At 36.5% G+C, this 10,168-nt stretch overlaps 2 long non-coding RNA genes across 2 annotated transcripts; both read left to right on the top strand.

Annotated features, from left to right (window-relative positions):
* The first annotated feature begins 2,583 nt into the window (after nt 1-2,583).
* LOC134219350 (uncharacterized) lies at nt 2,584-3,225 on the top strand. The gene is made up of 3 exons (XR_009981545.1): nt 2,584-2,726; nt 2,813-2,922; nt 2,987-3,225. It is a non-coding gene; the product is annotated as an uncharacterized LOC134219350 (long non-coding RNA).
* A 4,823-nt stretch (nt 3,226-8,048) lies between these two features.
* LOC134220395 (uncharacterized) lies at nt 8,049-9,173 on the top strand. The gene is made up of 3 exons (XR_009981885.1): nt 8,049-8,376; nt 8,463-8,653; nt 8,714-9,173. It is a non-coding gene; the product is annotated as an uncharacterized LOC134220395 (long non-coding RNA).
* Nucleotides 9,174-10,168: the final 995 nt, after the last annotated feature.

Raw genomic sequence — 10,168 nt, 5'->3', positions numbered from 1 at the left:
TATATACGTTCAATCAGGTGAAATTATACCATTTCGATAACCTATTGTATAGAGTACTCTATGGTACAGAACACCAATCCGGTTGGTTTTCCAAGAAGTCAAATCATTACTTGAATAATTTTTGGGACTGTGAGGTAAAAGTATGCAGGAACAGGTGGGGCAAGAGTACGCATATGAATCTTCAAGTTATGATGTCAAACCCGTATCTCCGGCCGAAATAAGACTTCTTCCAAAGCGTAAAGATTCACAACTAAGAAAAAAGGGACAGAATTCGAAATTATCACAAGTTTTAGGATAAGTTGAAGTAGTTCGGTGTTAGAAAGGACTTAGCGAACAAAGCACTGAGGCGAAATAATGAAATTGTATTAATTGTACACCTAAACATAGTACGAAAACACAATTTCATATAAATGATAATTTAATTTAATCAAAAGAAACATTCATAAATTACGCAACGTTTAGCTGGGAGAGGTTTGCGAGATGTGTGACGATCCATATAATTTTTAGAGAATTCATACAAATAGTGTAAGATAGGGGGCGGGGTGATGAAATAGCCAAATTTTACGTTACGTGATTGGTGGACTTTCTTTAAGGAAAATGCCTTTGTATACGCCACGCGAAACCTGATATATATTTTTACCTCTGTAGTTTTTTGTATATATAAAAAACAATGGTTTTTCGTATGAAAGTGCACATTTTTAGAACCCCCTCCCCCTTTAAGAGTAACGCAATCTTTAAACATTCTATATGCTCATTAAACATCAATTAAATGTTATTAACTCTTATTTGTGTTAATATATACTTAAAGCACATGATTGAATAAATGCGTACTCTTACCCCACCCGATGCGCACTATTACCCCACCGGTGGCGAAAGAGTGCGTTTTTCACTTTTCTTGCAATAAAGGTTCTACTAAAACGAATTTCAATAATTTCAATATTTATTCCACTGGGTAACATAAAGGAAGAGTACATCGACACTGATTTGATATGCAGAAGCTTGCTTTATAAGGGCCACATGATCGATTGAAAAAGTGCGTACTTTTGCCCCACTCTACTCTACAGAGCGGTACAGTGTTTGCTCTCTCCGACCATCTTTATCTAATATTATGTCGATTTGACAGAAGAATTATATAAATTCGAACTTATCACAAGCTGACTTATCCTTAGAAAGCAGACCTTCTTGGTTAACGGACACAATTGGCTGTAATCGTTTATACTGGCAAAGAATTCGTAGAATAACTTTGCTACCAGTTTGTTCAATTTAGCACGGCCATTCGCATCTCCACTACAGGACACGTGGAAGGAAGACATTGATTCGGAAACCATTATATGATCTGTTTGCTCTTCGGTTGTAGCAAAGAGTCATCAGCCCAACGGTTCTCGGAGAGCACGACACTTAAGTTTTTGACTAGTTTGGAGAGCTTGTACCGCACGAGAACCATGCGGCGACCATTGGAACAACTGACGACGAACGTTATCGCTTTCACCAACGGAAACCAGATTGTAGTAGCTTTTGGCATCGTAAACCTGTTTTTAGCACATTTCATTAAATCAACGTTGAACTCGTATAAGCGATCAGCCACTCTATAGCAGTTGGCGAATCTATCCGGAGAGAGCGGAGTCCGTAATATGTAGTAGGTGAAGAAGAGCTAGCACACGATTAGATACATGATGATCTCGTTGGTGCAGTTCGCCACGACGAGGTTTGCCAGTTTGAAGATCGTAAGTGGCGAGAGCTAGTACGAAGGATATCCATTTGCCATTTTTAAAAGCTGTTTCCAGCCAGAGCTTTGATAAATTGAGAAGGCTTATTCCCTGAATTACTTCGCCAGATGTGGTACAGTATTTCTTTGAGGTCGTACTCCAATTCCAAGGCGAAAATATACAGTTGTCGGAGGGAGTGTCGAATATGTAGTTCACTTGCGTCATTTCGGACTAGAGGTCAACGTCGAAATATGCTTTTGGATCAAACTATGGATGAGAAAAAACGTCAACCGAGGATAACTAAATTCAAGCAAAAAAAGTGACTCACCTTTCCTGGTAGCTCGGTAGCAGTAACTTCGCTTCACGGCAGGACGAATGTCCTGGTGAAAATTTGGTCCCGCAATACACAGCTCGGTGCACTTTGCTCAAATCGGCACAAGCGTTGTCGTAGCGCAAGTACAGCGGATGCTACGTGCATGGTACACAGGTCGCTCTGATCCGGCTCGCGCGCCAGAAATTACGATCCAAATGACTCTTCCAACGCCAGTATTTTATTGAAATTAATAATAATTGGATAATTCCAATAATTATTAGGTATTTACTGACGGAGAAAACCTGAGATGAGAAAACCGGGAAAACGTAAATAAACGTAAACGGGTGAGGTTAGGAATCTGTCAAAAACTCACAGCAAAAAAGTCTACACTTATCAAAACACGTTTAAATAAATTTACCAAAATTTGAGTAAAATACACTAGCGCCTCTGGCGGTGCTGGTCTCGTGAGCTCATCTGGGTTGCATGATTTTTTAATCGGTTCTTCGGGACAATCACGTCCCGGTTATTGGTTCCTGGCAACACTACCTATATATGGGTGAATTAATTTACCCATATTTGGATGAAAAACGAAACATTTTCGATCAGTCGAGATCATCATGGAGACCAGTGTGCTCCTCGGTCGTGTCATTTAGTTCTCTCTAGATTTTAGGAATTCTTTTATTTGAAGATGTATATCTCATTTACCGGTGAGTATTCAACTGAATAATTAATATTTATGACCAGAATTATTTTATTTTAACCTTCCACGTACATATTTTTTTCAAAATTTCAGATTGTTTCCGGCCGGCTTTGACTACTCGGAAACTTCAGTCTGCAGTAATCGAAGCCACCATGAGAGGAAATTCGCCCTACTGCATTCAGTATAGGAAATTCAGATGGAAGGTGAATTTGCGACGGCCATAATAAAACGAGAGATGTTAAATCTAAATTAAAACTTATTTTATAGATGGACCTCATCCACGTTGGTTTACGGTCAACAATTGTCAACTGGTTGTCGACCGTGGAAATATCAGCTTCAGCTGTCCAGAATAATACGCAACATTAGCTATATTACCAGTAGGTCGCCAACAACAAGGACCACATCATTCTGTTTCAGCAAATATAATCCGCTTCAGCTTCTTCGGTTCTGCGGTTTAACCGGAACATCTCCCGGTATTATATATCAGGTTAACCGGAACATCTCCCGGTATTATATAATTCCTGAGATAATTCTTAATTATAGTTCATTACCCCATTGTAGTGCACCATATTTTTTTTTTTATAAATAAAAATGATTTTCATCGCGTATTCTTAAAAAAAATTTGCTTTGTATTAATAAACAATCCGAACAATGAATATGTAATTCTGAATCTCTCAAAAGACCCCATGTGGAAGTTCGAAAAAGTACCTAAATTTGGGTAATATTCACCTATAAACTATTCTTATACTGAAACACCCAAATATGGGTAAACGGTGATTCACCCAAATCTAGGTATGTGCACTTTTTGGGGATTTTAGGTACTCTTCACCCATATTTGGGTGAACTGAAGTAAGCGTGTATGGGCCGATGTGTGCAGTGAGAAGTGAAAAGTGAGACGTGAGAAGTGCGAAGTGAGGAGTGAAAAGTAAGAATAAGTAAGAAATGAAAAATGAGAAATGAAAAATCACCACATGATCCGAAATGAAAACAAAAATGTTTTTCCAAATTTAATCTAGACTATCCTTTGAAAAGAGGATGGATGGATATAATAGAAAAACGACGCATCCCACAAAAAAGTGTTGTATGGGTGACCATCGCAAAATCAGTCAAACTTTCTAGTGAAAATATCGGAAACAATCCAAATTGAGCCCTACACTGAAAAAAATCAGTTTAAAAATTTTAAAGTCGATTTGCGAAAAAACGCCCTTTTTTATTTAAATGAAATTTTGTCTCAAGATAGGTGATTATGTTCCCTACCAACCGTCCATACATCGCAAGCTGGGCACTCTTAAGGAAAAAAAGTTTTTCTAACAAAAACTTTTTTTTGTCGGAATTATTTTCAGTGTATTTTCATCTGAAATTAAACCAATGAAAGCCATCGTTATAGAAACCCAAGCAAATCTATTTTTATGATACATTGTCTAATTTAGTCACTAAATATAGTTTGTTTTTAAATTAAGAGTAATATTAAGAAGGGGTTTATATCTTCAAAAAAAAAATTATATTCCATTATTACAAATATAGTATATTATCAATATAGTCCACTTCGTGAATCCTCATATATTAGGCAAGAGACAGCACATTCACACCATCTTGCGTCAGAAAAGGAAACTAACGCCTGAAAACGATAGCCAAGGGGTGCGATAATTGCAAAAATTACACTTGTTTTACAATTTTTGAAAATTTCAATTACATTTTTCAAAATTTTATTTTTAACCTCAGATATCAAAATGGGATCATGGGCTGATTTCTAGCATATTATTACGACTTGTTATACTGCATATCGAATCATTCGTTTAAGCACCCCTCGGAATGTCTCTTCACTACATTGCTTGCCTTTTGTGACACCGCGGCGCTACTGCGTTGTCTCTTCAAATCAGCCAGAGTGGACTATATTGGTAATAGAGTATATTTGATTATTAGCTTCTTTAGTTGCGACTAGCCACCCTATAACCAGAGACCGGCGTAGTGAAAAACAAAAGATATTTTAGTTACTAGATAAAGATTGTCGCTACTGTTCCCTTTGTGTCGAAATGGCAACGTATGAAAATGCATGAAATCATGACAATGATACTGGCAGCACTTGAACTTTTTGCTTGCTTCTTATGGAAGCAAAAAGTAAACAAGTCGAAATGGAACCACTATTGACGGTTCGATTGGAACCAAGATGGCGTCTTCGCCGATCTCTTATTCTAGTATTTCTAGTTGCGACCAGTTACGACCAAAACATTGTACTCTGCCTGACTGTACATGAATACTTAATATGAGTATATTATGTATACATATGTTAAATCCACCCCTTAAAGACACTGAAAAAATCAATTCCGTCAAGAAAAAGTTTTTGTTAGAAATTTTTTTTAGTGTAGGGTTCAATTTTGAGTTTTTCAAAAAGTTTTATTAGAAAGTTTGACTGATTTTGCGATAGTCACCCATACAACACTTTTTTGTAGGAAGGGTCGTTTTTCGATTATATCCATTTGAAAAAATCAGTAAAAACAAGTTTGACCCTTTTCAAAAGATAGTCTGAATCAAATTTGAAAAAACTAAGTCAAGACAAAATTTTCAAAACGACTTATCTGCTTTTGTAAACAAAGATTCAAACGACGATTTGACGAATCTGATAGAACTCCCACGCAAACCAACACCATTAATTGGTAGGTGAAGGTTTCCGCTACCTGTTGATGGTGTTGGTTTGCGTGGGCGAGCTATCAGATTCGTCAAATCTTCGTTTGAATCTTTGTTTAAAAAAGCAGATAAGTCGTTTTGAAAATTTTGTCTTGAAGTATGCACTTTTCTTTTAACTGCACTTCTTAAATATTGACCAATAAATTTACAAAAAGTCAACTTAAACAATCAGAACACTTGCAAGTTCCCAAAAAGTTCTATTTTGGCTTTACGCATTTTATTACATTTCCCGCATAACTTTTCAAAAGGACCCAAGTAAATTTTTTTCATGAATTCTCGCTTAACTTTTCAAAAGGACGTAAGTAACATTTTTTTTCATGAATTAATTTGAATACTGCAATCAATAGCTTTCATGTTGTTCTGTTGATTGCAGTACAAATTAATTCATGAAAAAATGTTACTTAGGTCCTTTTGATAAATTATGCGAGATCTATAGTACAGCAGAAAGTCCATTGCTGATAAACGTTCATTTCGAACAATACACCGCAGATTGCTGGTTAATTTTTTTTGACATATACTCTGTCTCGCTCAAACCAACAGCGAATAATCTAGCGACTACTTTAACGAACTATTTAAGGAACAGCAACTTTAACCGACCGTGTCCATTTAGCAAGTAGGGTGTTGAACATAATCTGGAGATTAAAATAACACTTTAATAAAGTTTAAAAAAAAACTTAGCAAGTAACCGCACAATATTGAGTAAAACAAATGAAGGGTGTAGCATTTCTGCATGCGGTGAATGAATTTCGCACCGTGTATATAACTGACAGCATGAATGTTTGTGTTGCTTCTTTCGTGCTTTATTGATGATGCTAACCTCTCAAGCAAAGTTTTCCAAAGCTTCAAATGTGGAACACGAAAACTAATGGACGAACACACACGCGCTAGAGACCCGAAGCCGATGACTTCATCCGCTCGCATCAACACAGCTGTAAAAGTTTCATCGTTGGAAACAGTGCTGCAAAGTGTCACCGTACAAGTCACGCAAAGCGTGACAGTAACAAAATCCAGGTCATGTGTCAAGTACTCAATTGTGATGCTCAATGTGGATCTCACATGCTTGGTGTAACGATCACCATGAAAGTGACATTTTAGCAACTAGCGCTTGGTCACTCACCATGTCTTCACTTCTTCTGCCTGTGATCACCAGCATGAATGATAGGAAAACTTTCCTGATGTTGTGGTTGTCATATCCATGTCATCTTGACTATCGTGATGATCACTTGACCTATGCGGTGTTTGGTTCTGAAATCAACGCTCGACAGCAATGGAATAATCCACTTAGCGGAATTAATGGATTTTGCTGTGATAAAAATGCATGAAGCCAACATAGAATTTTTGGGAACATTTAAGTGTTCTTATTGTTTATATTGACTTTTTGTGCAATATTTTAAGAGGTGCTATTAAAAGAAAAGTACATACATAGTTTTTCCAAATTTGATCCAGACTATCTTTTGAAAAGGCCAAATTTTTTTATTGATTTTTCAAATGGATACAATTAAAAACGACGCATCCTACAAAAAATGTTGTATGGGTGACTATCGCAAAATCAGTCAAAGTTTCTAATAAAGATATCGGAAACAATTCAAATTGAGCCCGACACTGGGGAAAAATCAGGTTCAACGGTTTCAAAGATTAAAACTCGATTTGCGAAAAACGATTTTTTTGATTTGTATGAAATTGTGTCTCAAGATAGGTGATTATGTTCCCTACCAACCGTCCATACATCGCAAGCTTGACACTTTTAAGGGAAAAAGTTTTTCTAACAAAAAATTTTCTTGTCGGAATTGATTTTTTCTCAGTGTCAAGGAGTGCCAGTGGATTTAACATATACATACATATATTAAAATATTCCTGTACAGTCAAGCAGAGTACAACATTTAGGTCGTAACTAATCGCAACGGATAAAAATACACTGAAAATAATTTCGACAAGAAAAGTTTTTGTTAGAAAAACTTTTTTCCTTCAAAGTGCCCAGCTTGCGATGTATGGACGGTTGGTAGGGAACATAATCACCTATCTTGAGACACAATTTCATACAAATCAAAAAAGCGTTTTTTCGCAAATCGAGTTTTAATTTTTGAAACTGTTGAAACTGATTTTTTTCAGTGTAGGGCTCAATTTGAATTGTTTCCGATATCTTTATTAGAAACTTTGACTGATTTTGAGATAGTCACCCATATTACATTTTTTGTAGGATGCGTCGTTTTTGATTGTATCCATTTGAAAAATCAATAAAAAATTTGGCCTTTTCAAAAGATAGTCTGGATCAAATTGGTAAAAACTTAGTTAGAGCCATTCACAAATACGGCCCATACAAATTTCAGAACCCTCCCATACAAAATAAGTTACGAGAGGGTGGGTGGGGCTTTCAGCCCCAGGTCCATTTTAGCGTTATGTAATTTGTGAATGAACCCTTAATTTAACTATTGATTTATCCAATTTATCAATTAAAAACGACGTCAGTCCAATCAAACGACAACAAAATCAATCAATAACGGTGCTCACCTGCACTTTTGACAGCTGATCGACCTGATGCTCTTTATGGCTCTCAGCTTGAGGTTGTCAATCTGGGTGTCACGCTTACCGAAGGTACTCACGTGTCAGCTTCTAAATGTCACGATGCGCTTGCAGTGATTGTCAGTTAAGAACATCGTTTAAAAGCGTGGTGGTTTTTGTTTTCATATCTGATCATCTGGTGATGGTCACGACATTTTGCAAGACTGCTCAGAATTTAGGATAAACAAGAATAGTTTAAATTGTAATCATTTTATTGATATATCACATTAAAACAAAGCTTAGTATAAAAAGTATACTATCGAACATTGAAATTTATACTAAGGCTGATTTGTGCTTCATTATTAAGAATGGTATTATGTTTTCTCTGAAAAGTGCGAAGAGACATGTTTTCTGCTCATTCAATCGAATTGAAGTTTTACAGCGTATGGCCAACCACATTTTAATTTTGATACGTAAGTGTATAGATAGAATTTTAACGATACGCATGTTGATTGAGTAAATGAAATATCATTAATTTTCATTTTGCATGTGCTTCCAGAGAAAAGCCGTCACCGCACGAGTCGTGATGGAAAAAATGAAGGCTGAAATCGGAAATCTTTACCTGGAGCGATCGTGTTGGTGGTTGCAGTAAATAAACTAAAAGATTCGTTTCACCGTGACCAATGCGGAGAGGTGCCAATGCAAAGTATAGCACCTGGGACCAACAAGTGGCAAAAACATGGGACGAAGGTAAATCCTAAACTTAAACGGTAGAGGTCAAAATGAAACTTGGAACTTTCTCCCAAACAGACGTTACTGGAGCCAGCCCAGAACAGGAGTAATTTATACGTAAATTCGCTGTACTCAAGAAATATAGTTCACGGTGAAATGGGCCTAGATCACGACGATCTGTGTCACTACGACCCAATGACACTGATTATTTAGTGTAATTTACCCAGATCCCGACGGAGGCAACGGAGGAGGAAAACCTGACCAAGCATAAACACCGGGTGTGAAGTTCGCATTTGGATTACGGAAATATGCTTGAGCTGGTGGATGTCGTCGTTGTGAAGCGTGTTCAGCATGGAATTGCCATCATCGAGTTGTCGAATCCTTGCTCCCTGGACAAGAGCATATGACGTGGACACCATCATCAAATTTGTCGATGAATATGAAGCACTTCCGTTAAAATTATATGTAACTACTGCTCTTGTATCAATAAAATAATAAAGTGTAACTAAAATATATTGAAAGAAATAGGAAAAGAATGTTTATTTATTATGTCTGACAGATCAAAAACAAAACCAAAATGTTTCAAACGCCGTTATACTATTTTCATATACTGGAAAGTTATACTATGCGCTAATAAATTGAAGTTATACTATCTCAGTATTATCCAAATTTAAACTAATTCGGGGTCAACCAGGCGAATAGCCAGTTAGTATGACTTTTAACCTATTTAGTATTTATTTATTTCTGAGTGTGGTTGGAAATAAAAATCGCATACCTACACTCCAAATAATCTAAACGTTGTTTCCACCTGAATTTTCAGGTACATTTTACGTGCACACGTAGCTGCAAATGCTTCAGAAAATTCAGGTGAAACTTACGTGTCCGGTGAATTCTATCCAAAACTCAGGTAGAACTTACCTGATTTTCACGTAGAATGAAAAATCTATCGAAAAATCAGGTAAAAGTTACGTGAATATCAGGTGGAAAAAATCTACGTACTTTTTCAGGTGGAAACAACGTGCAGATTTCTTTGGGTGTACGTACATGCTTTCTCGTGCGCTCGTTACGTTTGCTGCCATTTTGTTTCATGCTTTGGAAGGAAAGAAGAGGCGTGCAGTTAGCCACTGCTTTTTGGTTTGGGTGGAATGATGATGTAGTTTGGGCATATGGGTGATTTCATACACCTCCTTATTTCCATACTATGCGGCTTTTTTCATTTATATTTATGTGAATTGTTGGTTTCATTTTCACAAATGTACTTGTACAATTATTACACAAAGGGATGCAAAATCAATGCATGACATACAACTAGTATTATTGAACTTTAATATTACATTGGTGAAAAAACACTACGTGGGAATAAGGAAAGTTGGGAACATATCGAATTTTAATCCATATGTATTTTTCAAAACGCGCCGTTGCGCTAATCATTGTATTTACTATCGCTAATCATTGTACTATCGCACGATCGCATATTTGTAACATATGCATTTTTTCCTTTCTCGTACAACAAAGTTGTACCGAAAGGCTATA

This window comes from Armigeres subalbatus, chromosome 3 (assembly GCF_024139115.2).
Source record: "Armigeres subalbatus isolate Guangzhou_Male chromosome 3, GZ_Asu_2, whole genome shotgun sequence".
In the NCBI taxonomy this organism is placed as follows: domain Eukaryota; kingdom Metazoa; phylum Arthropoda; class Insecta; order Diptera; family Culicidae; genus Armigeres; species Armigeres subalbatus.
This window is presented reverse-complemented; position numbering and strand designations above follow the sequence as displayed.